Here is a 12,625-nt window from a genome sequence, read left to right as displayed (position 1 = left end):
TCGTCTGGAGCCCGTCTTGCTGCGGCTGTGCATTCTCGTAATCACCACTGTCAACAATATGTACAGTGGCTGGATTCCTGCGACGTCTTCCTGCAATATTTCAGAAGGTACATTCAGCTTATTGTAGCCTTTATACATAACCTCTTTCGGATTCAGTGAGTTGGTGATAATGGCGCCTTTGTCGCCTTAAAGGCATTTTCGACCAACATTAACTCTCCACGACCAATCTCAAAGTTATCTAATGCTCACGACCGTTTCAGCGTGCATTTGAAGCTAATCTGATCTGCACCCTCACAGCGGCGCTACTGCCGCCACTCCTGTGCGACTGGCGTGAAGTTTAAAGAGACATCATCTGTCAGGCGTAGAAACACGCTTACCGGGTTACGTTTATGTCGTACAACTCCTTCTTGGTGTTTCCAGGTTTTTCCGTCTGTATATACTTGAGTAACCTCGATGGGCAATGAACCAACAGCTTTCAGTGTAGATGCACATTTACGTTCGAATTCCAGAAATTAGTGAGTGTGGAGCATATGGACGGAGACTGCGGTTAGGCGGGGCTAGGTGGGAATGTGCTTCTGGCGGGGAGCGGGCCGCGATAGTCCATATTTGCGGTAAATACTGTGTCTCGCTCGCGCAGCGGTTAACACAGAGACCGAATTCGAGTCCTGGTGCGGCACGCATTCTCACTCGTCGCCACTGACTCCGCATAGAGTTCTAAAGCAGCTGATGTCATTAGTTCCTTTCCTTTCCTTTCTTCACCCTCCTCCCCCCCCCCCCCCCCCCCGCTACTTCTACCTTCCGTTTACATAATATGTGTCACAGCTGCGCGTTTCGCGTGGTGTCTGTTCTTTCGGACATAACCGAAAGAACAGACAAGACGGAATTATACATTTTTTTAATGTTTGCCATTCCAACTCGCTTATTATATCCGTGACTCTCTCTCCCCTGCCGGCCTGAGTGACCGTGCGGTTCTGGGCGCTACAAAATGATTCAAATGGCTCTGAGCACTATGGGACTCAACTTCTGAGGTCATCAGTCCCCTAGAACGTAGAACTATTTAAACCTAACTAACCTAGGGACATCACACACATCCATGCCCGAGGCAGGATTCGAACCTGCGACCGCAGCGGTCTCGCGGTTCCAGACTGTAGCGCCTAGAACCGCTCGGCCACTCCGGCCGGCTCTGGGCGCTACAGTCTGGAACCGAGCGACCGCTACGGTCGCAGGTTCGAATCCTGCCTCGGGCATAGATGTGTGTGATGTCCTTAGGTTAGTTAGGTTTAATTAGTTCTAAGTTCTAGGCGACTGACGACCTCAGAAGCTAAGTCGCATAGTGCTCAGAGCCATTTGAGCCGATCTGTGTCCCCTATTTTGCGATAATGAAAAGTGAGCAGCCTATCTTTGGACTCTTCCGAAGCCCTCCGTCAATTCTACCTGCCTAAGGATCCCATACCTCACAACAGCACTCCAGCTGTGGACGGGCAAGCTTGGTGTAGGCAGTGTCTTTAATAGACTTGATGAACCTGCTAAGTGTTCTGTCAATCAAACTTAACCTTTGGTTTGACTCCTCCACAACATTATCTGTCTGATGGTTCCAATTTAAGTTGTTCATAATAGTAATTCCTAGGAATTAATTCGAATTGGCTGCCTTTGTAACAGTGTGATTTATCGTGTAACCGGAATTTAACGAATTTCTTTTTGTACTCATGTGAATGACTTCAAACTTTTCCTTGTTGAGAGACATGCGTCACTTTTCACACACTAGAAATTTCGTTCCTAAGTCATTTTCCAATTGGTTTTCATCTTCTGATGACTTAAGTAGATGGTAAATCACAGCGTCATCTGTAAACAACCTAAGAGTACTGCTCCGACTGTCTCGTAACTCGTTTCTGAAAATTATGAACACTTTCCCGAGGAACGCCGAATGCCACTTCTGTCTTACTTGATGATTTTCCGTTGTTTACTACGTACTGTGACTTTCCTGATTCTTGTAACTGCAAGATAAGTTTTCAAAGATTAGTGAAGTAAAAATTAAGGAATATTTGCAGCACAACAGAGAAAGGAATTAGTGCCTGACGAACATCTTTATTTGATGAATGTTGTTGAAAGAATAGCGTGACTATCATTCATATGTGTCTACAAGAAAGTTTTAGAAGACGTTAGAACTAAGAGTTCTCGCGACATTGTTCAAGAACTTACGCGATCGTACCAACTTATGGGATGTACCACTCACTCAAACTATATTTTTTGAATGACAATTTGCACTTCTTCGCGGATAACGTTGTCGCCTTTAGTGGCAAACATAGAGAAAGATCTTAAGAGAAAATTTCTGAAACTGAAAAGAGTTGCAAACGCAAATGGAGTAACTCAACTGTTAGTCCTTACGAAACGACGTTCTTGAAGCAAAGTATCACTGGAAATGTGAAAGGAAATATTTTTAGGTATGATTCTTAATTTTTCTCGATTATTATGTTACTCTTCTTTTTAATTCATTTGAAGGCCGACGGAGATTTTTGCGGTTTGATCTGGAAGTCTTGTTGCGACAGTGTGTCATATTGTCAGATACATGTAACATGTGTAACTGCCGTAAGCTTTTACAAAAACCATTATTATATGAAAATTGAGACCGACACAGAAGTTTTGAAATAAAGTAGGGATTCAGGAGCGCATTATTTTGCAGAAACTTTATACTCTTGTAACTGGAAAAAAAAAATTGACGCGTGTAAGCTTTGAGGTGATTTATGTCCTAGTGTTTCAACTTTTGAAAGGTATGGTTACAGCTGAATGACGTTCCATAAATACCAGCTTCAAAACTTCACAAAGTTAAGTGCGAGTTATATCACTAACAGCATACTGTGCCGTTCCCAGAAACAGACAGTGATTTCCTAATAAGTGCAAAACAGAGCCTGTTATTTTCAAACCTCCAATAGGTCTGTATGTTTTCCCTATATGTATTTTAGATAAATATACCACCATTTTATTCTAAACATACAATTTCCACGTTACAGGTAAGAAACAGTTTCATCTGCACCATCTCATATTATTCAGCTAATGAGCAGTAATTGGAGTAATGAATGTTATACATAATTCATTTTGATCATTCAGTTCTCAAATTATATTAAGTTGGCAAAGAATGTTTTGGTTGTTTATGTTAGCTATGTCACTGTTCTTAGCTTAATTTATTTTAAGACTTGTGCTGTTTCTAAAAGGTCTACAATTTTCCCTGTCATACGAGTATATGGAACGGCTATACAGGGTTTCAGAGGTATAAATGCAGATGTTTCCGCTGGTGACTGAGGGCAGTGTACTGAACAACATCACATTAATCCTTACATCATTTGCAGACTAACAATTATAGCTATTATGAGCAGTGTGTTTTTAGGTTGGTTATTACCTTCAAGTACGCATAGCGCAAGCAAGTCATTAATGTTTTTTTTCTTTTTTGCAGGAGCTCAGATATTGAAGTGGACGCGTGGTTGGGAAACGGTAAGTCTACAGTAACAGGCCACTTCGAAAGACAGTTACGGCCGTGCAGAAAACATGAGGTAGCAAATTATGTAATGTGTTTGTGGGAAGACTATTTTGTCTAAAACTGACATGGTGAGACCGTGGCTGTGTACGATTAATGTAGGTTAATTCTTACAAAGAAGAAGACAGCAACCAGCCACTATTAATACTGCTATTTATTTAGGTAAATAGCGCCGTTACCGGTTTAGAACTGGCAGGTTCATCATCAGACGCCTGTTCACATGATTTTCAAGATACACTTTACATTATCGTCCGTTTTCGATTTTTATGCTTCCACTGTGGCGAAGTATTTTTGGTGTGTTGTTGCCATCGAAAATTCCGCGCGGTTTTGTTGCGAAGTTGCAGGATTGTAATTTTCGAATACTTCAAAATATATCCAGCACTAATGTAATTTGTACACCACCATATTGAGCAAATATTGCAGATTTACAAATACAACAGTGTCAGAGACGGCTTTTACAGGCAGAGAAAAAAAAAACAACTAACCCACAGAGTGGGTACATAGTAACGTACCAATTATCACAATATCTGTGTGTACATCCCTAATACCCTACATATTATCTTTTAATACATATGTATCTTCCAAAATACTGAATTTGTACACGTAGGTTTTCTGAATATGCTAAATTCATGCTTCCCATTTTTCTTTATTAGTTTTAAATCTAAGTAATCTATACGGTTGTTTTCTTCAAATTCCATGGTGAATCTAATTTTCGGGTGTTGAGAGCTCATTTTTTGTGCTAAGTTTTCGATATCATTTTTATCTCCTTTGTATAATAAAATGGAGTCGTCCACATATCTCCTGTAATATACAATTTTCTCAGCGATATTAGGATTTTCATCAAAGAATTTGTTTTCTAAGTGATTTACAAAAATGTCAGCCAGCGTCCCAGCTAAACTGTTCCCCATTGCCAGCCCGTCTTTCTGTTGATAAATTTTACCATTGAAAGTAAAGTAATTGAACGACAAGACATGTTCCAACATTTCCACTAGTTCAATCACTTCCCCCAGTGCCAATTTACCATGAGTGAGGAGATTGTTCTTAATGATCTCAATCGTTTCTTTTACGGGAATGTTTGTGTACAGATTGGTGATATCCAATGAAGCTAGTGACGCATTCTGAGGTATAAGTACGTCTTTAATTTGCTCGGCAAATTCGTAGCTGTTGCTAATGTTGAAAGTCCGACGATATGTATATGCCGCCCTCAATCTGTTATTTAGCTCTTTATTTAATTTATAACTTGGGCTGCTGGTGTTATTAACGATTGGGCGAATCGATTTTTCAACTTTATGGAGCTTTATTTGTGATCGTAATTCGGGGATTCGCGGATTCATTACTTTCAGTTTAAACTTTTCCTCCTCTGTGAATAGAAACACACTGTTATCTATTTGTTTCCTTATGTCTGTTTGAAATTTCTTGGTTGGATCTTTCTTGACTTCTACTATTCCGTTTTCCATAAAGAACTTTTCAGTTTTCTCTATATAGTCTGTATCGTGTATTAAAACCATAGTGCCGCCCTTATCTGCCTTTGTGACGATAGCCTTACGTGATTCTAACTTCTTATTCAAGCCCTCAAGAGTTAGTAGTTCGTTTCTGTTCTTGTGAGCAGAGTGCATTTCATCTATAATCGACTTCTTTACTTTAATTGCCGTGTTTGTCTGTTCGTATCTATTCATATTTGCGATATCACATGCAATTTTCACTTCTGCGACAGTCTTTTTTATTGTATTTGAGTTAATTGCGGGATTTAGGTTATATTGCAGGCCTTTATTTAAAAGATTCTGCTCATCTTTTGTTAATTCTATCTCAGTTAAGTTCACGACCCTCTCACAAAAAGTATGCAACTTTTTATACGCCGTTTCGTTATCAGTATTAAAATCTACACCTAGGTTAAAAAGCTTCTTCTGATGTCTGTTTAGAGTTAATTCTCGCTCCCTGCCAATTCTATTTTCAATCTCTCTGCTTACGTATGTGAACTGTAATGGAGATAAAATGTCACCTAAAATCAAGTGAAGATTAAAAGCTTCTCTATTTAACTTGTCTTTCATTTTATATGCTTCTCGAATTTGAGTTTTAATCCATAATACTTCACTTTTACGTTTTACTATTTGTGCTATGTTTGACATATTCCTGATTTTTACTTTTGCGTAGTTAGGAGTAATCCCTGCGTCTAAGCATGTTTTGTTAAATTTTATTTTCAAGTTTTCTTTCATTATCTTTGTCCTAATACGTAAGAACTTCGTAATGTATCCCGAAACCTGACGTGGCACAAACTTTGCAAAAACAGACATAATGTCTTATGGGATAACAGCAATCAGTGATTTTATAATGTTACTTTAAATCCGTCTTGATTGCAAATTTTTTTTATTATTCATATGACCGGTTTCGGTTCATTCAGAACTATCTTCAGATCTGTAAAAATAATTATACTAATTTACTATTTCACGAAAGCAAATCTTTTTCATCCTATCTTATCAACATCAAATGTACCAGAACGTACCTGATATTTAAGTTACAGGAGTAACCCGTCCAATTCAGCAACTTTCACATGCTACGTCACATAAAATTGGTTGGCAGAGTGCACGTCATTTTTCTTCAAATTCCATGGTGAATCTAATTTTCGGGTGTTGAGAGCTCATTTTTTGTGCTAAGTTTTCGATATCATTTTTATCTCCTTTGTATAATAAAATGGAGTCGTCCACATATCTCCTGTAATATACAATTTTCTCAGCGATATTAGGATTTTCATCAAAGAATTTGTTTTCTGAGTGATTTACAAAAATGTCAGCCAGCGTCCCAGCTAAACTGTTCCCCATTGCCAGCCCGTCTTTCTGTTGATAAATTTTACCATTGAAAGTAAAGTAATTGAACGACAAGACATGTTCCAACATTTCCACTAGTTCAATCACTTCCCCCAGTGCCAATTTACCATGAGTGAGGAGATTGTTCTTAATGATCTCAATCGTTTCTTTTACGGGAATGTTTGTGTACAGATTGGTGATATCCAATGAAGCTAGTGACGCATTCTGAGGTATAAGTACGTCTTTAATTTGCTCGGCAAATTCGTAGCTGTTGCTAATGTTGAAAGTCCGACGATATGTATATGCCGCCCTCAATCTGTTATTTAGCTCTTTATTTAATTTATAACTTGGGCTGCTGGTGTTATTAACGATTGGGCGAATCGATTTTTCAACTTTATGGAGCTTTATTTGTGATCGTAATTCGGGGATTCGCGGATTCATTACTGGTAGGAACTTTGAAACCAGATTCAGGGAGCACACCTACTCTCAAAACAAAACAGCTTTTGGGGCGCATATGGCTGCGACAAAGCACTCAGTCACGAATATTGAAAACAACTTAGACATCCTGCATAGAGCTCACAAGGGACGGTTCCTTAACATTTTAGAAGAGATCGAAATATACACCCATAAAAATAAAGATCCGGATTTAATCCTCAACGAACAAAGCGAATTCAATCATAACGCCTATTTTAGCATTTATGACGACCTACTAAGATGACAACTGTTGCGTATGGAGATCCAGGCCAAGGGATGAGAGATGGTGCGCGGTGGAGAAGCCGGAAGACGCGTGCAACGCCTGGCGTCGTTGACGGGGCCCTCCTGTGCGGCCCTCTTGCCCGCGGCGATGGACAGCAGACGACTGAGCGGACCGCGGCACAACACCAAAGTGGCGGGAACCACGGAAGCAGACCGTAGAAGAAAACAAGTTCACACCAGCACCATAGATATATAAATCGCCCTATGCCTGTTAGATCGTATAAAAATGATAATTTTACTGTTTTTTAATCCTGACAAGTACAGATTTTAGCTTTGACATCTACATATTTTAATTACATATTTTTAATATAAAAAAGATCTACTGAATACAGTATGTGCAAATGGAATGTAACAAATGTACCAGACGCCACCTGTCGGTAATAGTGTCATAATTAATATAAATGACGTGCACTCTGCCAACCAATTTTATGTGACGTAGCATGTGAAAGTTGCTGAATTGGACGGGTTACTCCTGTAACTTAAATATCAGGTACGTTCTGGTACATTTGATGTTGATAAGATAGGATGAAAAAGATTTGCTTTCGTGAAATAGTAAATTAGTATAATTATTTTTACAGATCTGAAGATGGTTCTGAATGAACCGAAACTGGTCATATGAATAATAAAAAAAATTTGCAATCAAGACGGATTTAAAGTAACATTATAAAATCAATGATTGCTGTTATCCCATAAGACATTATGTCTGTTTTTGCAAAGAATACCATTGGCCTTGCAGAATGACTGAAATTCTGCGGACATGAATTGTGGGCCATTGTCGGAAACAATAGTCTGTGGAAGACCTTCAATGCAAAAGATAGCAGATAACGCATTGTCGGAAACAATAGTCTGTGGAAGACCTTCAATGCAAAAGATAGCAGATAACGCTTGGATGGTGGCAGATGACGTCGTGGAAGACATCCCGACAACAAAAGGAAAATTACTGAATGAATCAACCAGAACCAACCATCGAGCATTTCAGAATGGACCAGCAAAATCGATGTGTAAGCGTTGCCAAGGGGAAGTGGCTTTTGGCCATGCAAAGAATTTCCGCGGTGGTGCGGAGTGTTGTTCGGCACACGCCATGCAAGAAGAGCACATATTCGTAATCGCAGCATCGATTCCGAACCAAATACAGTGCTGACGAGCAAGTTGTTTCGTTCGCACTGTACCCCAATGTCCTTGGTGGAGAAGCTGTAAGACAGAGGACTGTAACGAACGTGGGACCACGACCCTGGACTGATCATCATCAGAACGCAGCAGCAAAACACCACGTCGTACAAAAAGTATCTCCTTGTGAGCAAAAAATCGGCGAACCAACGCATCCCCGATCCGTGACTTTGACAAGGACCATTGCGTAGCAACAAAACGCAGAACGGTAGCAAGGACAGGGTCAGCAGCTGTGGCTGTAGCTACACGACGAAAATCAATCGGAAACGATTCGACCACGTCATCGATTGCCGCATCAATGAACATGCAAGCAAGTTCAGAGGAATCGAATGCTCTATCCTCAGCAACAGGCAAACGAGACAACGCATGGGCGTTTCCGTGCTTAGCAGTGGACCGATACAAGATATCGTAGCGGTGCTGCGAGAGGAAAATAGACCAGCGAATGAATTTCTGCGCTGTACGTGGAGAAACAGGCTTGTTCGGATGAAAAAGCGATGTCAAAGGTTTGTGGTCTGTGATGATGGTAAAGTGACGACCATACAAGAAATCATGAAACTTTGTAACACCAAATACGAGAGCCAACGCTTCTTTCTCGATCTATGAATGATTTCTTTGCGCAGACGAGAGCAATTTGGACGCAAAGGCAATAGGGCGATCGTGCGATCCATCTGTGTGCGCAAGCACAGCACTGATCCCGAAATCCGATGCATCCACCATCAACAAAAGGGGCTTCTGGGGATCGAATAGCGTAAGGCAAGTATTGGAAAGCAACGCCGATTTCAACTGGCGAAAGGCGCGTTCGCATTCCGTCGTCCAGACGAACGGAACACCTTTACGGCGTAAGCGATGAAGCGGAGCTGAAATGGAAGAGGCATGGGGAACATAGCGATGATAATAATTAAGTTTCCCAGCACACGCTGTAGCTACTTCAAATTCTGCGGCGATGGCAAGTCTTGTATGGCACGGAGGTGCTCGGGGCTGGGGTGTATGCCTTGGGCATTGATTACATGTAGGGCAAGTCGCGAGCAAAACACACACATTTGTCCTTCCGCAAGCGAAGACCATTTTGTCGCAAGACCTAAAATAATGTTCTGAGATTGGCTAAATGTTCTTCTGCCGTCTTTCTGGAGATCACAATATCGTCCAGATAGGTTGCTGCAGTAGGGACCGACGCACAAACAGTTTCAGATATTGCTGAAACAATGCAGGGGCGGATGCATACCCGACTGGTAGTCGTTTGAATCTATACAAACCAAGATGCGTGTTAACCACCAAAACGCGCTGGGATTCTTCGTCCACCGGTATTTGCAAGTACGCATCTGCTAGGTCCAACTTCGAGAAATATTTACCCAGGCACAGTTTGTCAAAAAGATCTTCCGGGCGGGGTAAAGGAAAAGTTGCAATCACTAGTTGTGGATTCACTATTGCCTTGAAGTCCACACAAACTCAGAATTTTCCAGGAGGTTTTGGCAAAATTACTAAGGGTGATGCCCAGAGAGAAGCCTGCACACGTTCAATCACACCTTGTGATTCCAAATCGTGTAATGTTTTTGCGACCTTATCACGCAATGCGTGGGGAACAGTGCGCGCTCTGGAAAATTTCGGTTGCGCATTTACTTTCAGTTCCAAATGTGCTTCATAGTTCTTAGCGCAACCGAGGCCCGGTGCAAAAATGTCTGCAAATTCTTCACATAGACGAGAAACACTGTCTGAAGGCACAGTCTGGTTCACTGATAGGACCTGATTTACTATAGACAAGTTAAACAACTGAAATAAATCGAAACCAAACAAGTTCACTGCAGAAGAAGAACGAAGGACGTACAAGGACACAGGTTTTGTTTGTTCTTTGTATGTTGCAAGAAGGCTGGACTGTCCTAACACAGGGACATGCTGACCGGAATAGCTACTGAGCTTAACATTTGCGGCACGCAACGGAGGTGTGCCCAGCTGTTTGTACTTGTCTTGATTGATCAGTGAAACTGCAGCTCCGGTATCGAGCTGGAATGGTATCACTTTGCCATTAATGTCCAAATCTAAAAAAATTTTATTGTCCTGCTGACGACAAGAGCGACTGTCTCGTGCAACGTGAACTGACACTGGTACAATATCACTTGCGACTTGACGGGATTTCCGGCGATGTTGATGCATACTATTTGTGGGATGAACACAGTCACTGTTAGAGAGAGTGGCACTGGGCGGAGTGGAATGAACTACATGAATTTCCATTGGCGAAGTTCCGTGAGCCTGAGTATCCTTGGTTCGATTCCGATTCCGGCGCGAAGCAAAGGGCCTGGAATGGTTGTGAGTGTCCGATCTGAGCTTTTTCTGGCAAACACTCTGAACATGTCCCATTTTATTACAGAAAAAGCAAATAGCTGGGCGTGACGGGCAATTTTCACGCGAATGTCTACTAGCACACCGCGGGCATGATTTTAGCACTGCATTCGCTTGCCTGTGCGGCACACGTGGCTGAGAGCCTGGTGGCAGCTGCACGGCCGGGTGCGAGGGCTGTTTACTGCTCCGTGCAGCGCGCCCGGCGGGCCGGTTAACGTGACACACGGCTGGTGAAGTTTCAAATGATTCCTGACCAAAGTCAAGTGTGTCCTGCTGATCCAATATGTCCATCACTTGTTGAAGGGAGGGATTGACTAGTTTCAAAATCTGTTCCCTTATACGAACATCAGAAACGTTCTGTGCAATTGCATCACGTACCGTAGTATCTGAATAAGGGAGTCCACATTGACACTCAAAAGCACAATCCCTAGTAAGGCCTCGCAAGGTTGCAACCCACTCCCGATTAGTCTGACCTGCCGTATGTGTTGTACGAAAGAAGATATACCATTTGGCAACTACATTGACTGATTCTTTGAAATATGCATCTAATGCAGACAAAATTTCATTGTAGGACAGAGTTGCTACGTAACGTCGGGGAAATAATTTGACTATCACACGGTACATGGTCACCCCAAAGGAGGAAAGGAGAAAAGGCTGCCGCTCATTACCTTGAATTCTGTAGGCGGCGAGATGGAATCCAAATTGGCGTGACCACTCCGTCCAGCTGTCCAGTGCAGCATCAAAAGGTCGAAAAGTTGGTGCAACAGCGTGTTGTGGCTGCGTTAGCGGTGGAGCGGCGGCTGCCACATAGTTTTGCATTGCTCGTTGACCCTGGACAAGCTGTCCAAGGGCATCCAGTAATGCCTGCGTCTGCTGATTCTGCAAGTGATAAAATTCGGACAGTACATCTGGAGATGGTGGCGAAGACATTACACAAGTAAATCAGGGCAGTATAGTTAAGAACGCAGAAAACCTCGTCGCCAAAATGTTGTGGATTGGCAGGAGACCAACCCACTAAATTTAGAGGAAGCTGAAAGGCACGCGTTTAAGCTCACGCAGGCTGGCGTGAGGTCTGGAACAGGACAAGGAAATTAGAACTTAGAGAAACGGACACAGATGGTGGAATACTTAACTTTAATCCATTAATGTTGAACGTAGCTCTTGTCTGTTCATTATTTACAATATGAGTAGTAACTGAACATGGCGCCTTGCTAGGTCATAGCAAATGACGTAGCTGAAGGCTATGCTAACTATCGTCTCAGCAAATGAGAGTGTATTTTGTCAGTGAACCATCGCTAGCAAAGTCGGCTGTACAACTGGGGCGAGTGCTAGGAAGTCTCTCTAGACCTGTGGTGGCGCTCGGTCTGCAATCACCGATAGTGGCGACACGAGGGTACGACGTATACTAACGGACCGCTGCCGATTTAAAGGCTACCACCTAGCAAGTGTGGTGTCTGGCGGTGACACCACAATATACATAGAAGTGATCGAAAACTTTCCATGTGAAGGCCTTGCTGTGGCGTATATGCGACCTAGCGCGATTCCGATGGGTGTATACAATCACTGAGATGTAGGCGAGGGATTCGTGTGCCATTCGTATCTTACCGACATATGCTCGATAGATGCGGAAACGTGAACTATGGCGACGTTATTGCCAAATGCGCTCAAAATGGACCAACGGGTTGTTTCTCTTTTCTTGGCTGCCAAACAATGGAGAACAAAGACTGTGTTTGGAGCAGCACGTCTGTCGAAAACCACCGTTATGGAATGGTACGTCCAGTTCTGTGCTCGTCACGATTCGACACAAGACGTCGGTCGAACTGAGAAACCAGCCTCGTCCATGCCTGTTTGCCTGAAGCAGTTGATGCGTTTCAGGGCTGAAGGCAACACTTGAGGACACTGTTAGAGGCAATGAAATCTGGTGGAACAGAAGGAGCTGCCGCTTCGTGATAACGCAAGTCTCCATATCCCAAATGTTGTAAAGCAGAGGTTACGCCAACTCAAGTGGGAGACACTCGAGCACCTGCCGTACACTCAT

This window comes from Schistocerca piceifrons, chromosome 6 (assembly GCF_021461385.2).
Source record: "Schistocerca piceifrons isolate TAMUIC-IGC-003096 chromosome 6, iqSchPice1.1, whole genome shotgun sequence".
NCBI lineage: Eukaryota > Metazoa > Arthropoda > Insecta > Orthoptera > Acrididae > Schistocerca > Schistocerca piceifrons.
Note: the sequence above shows the minus strand (reverse complement) of the source record.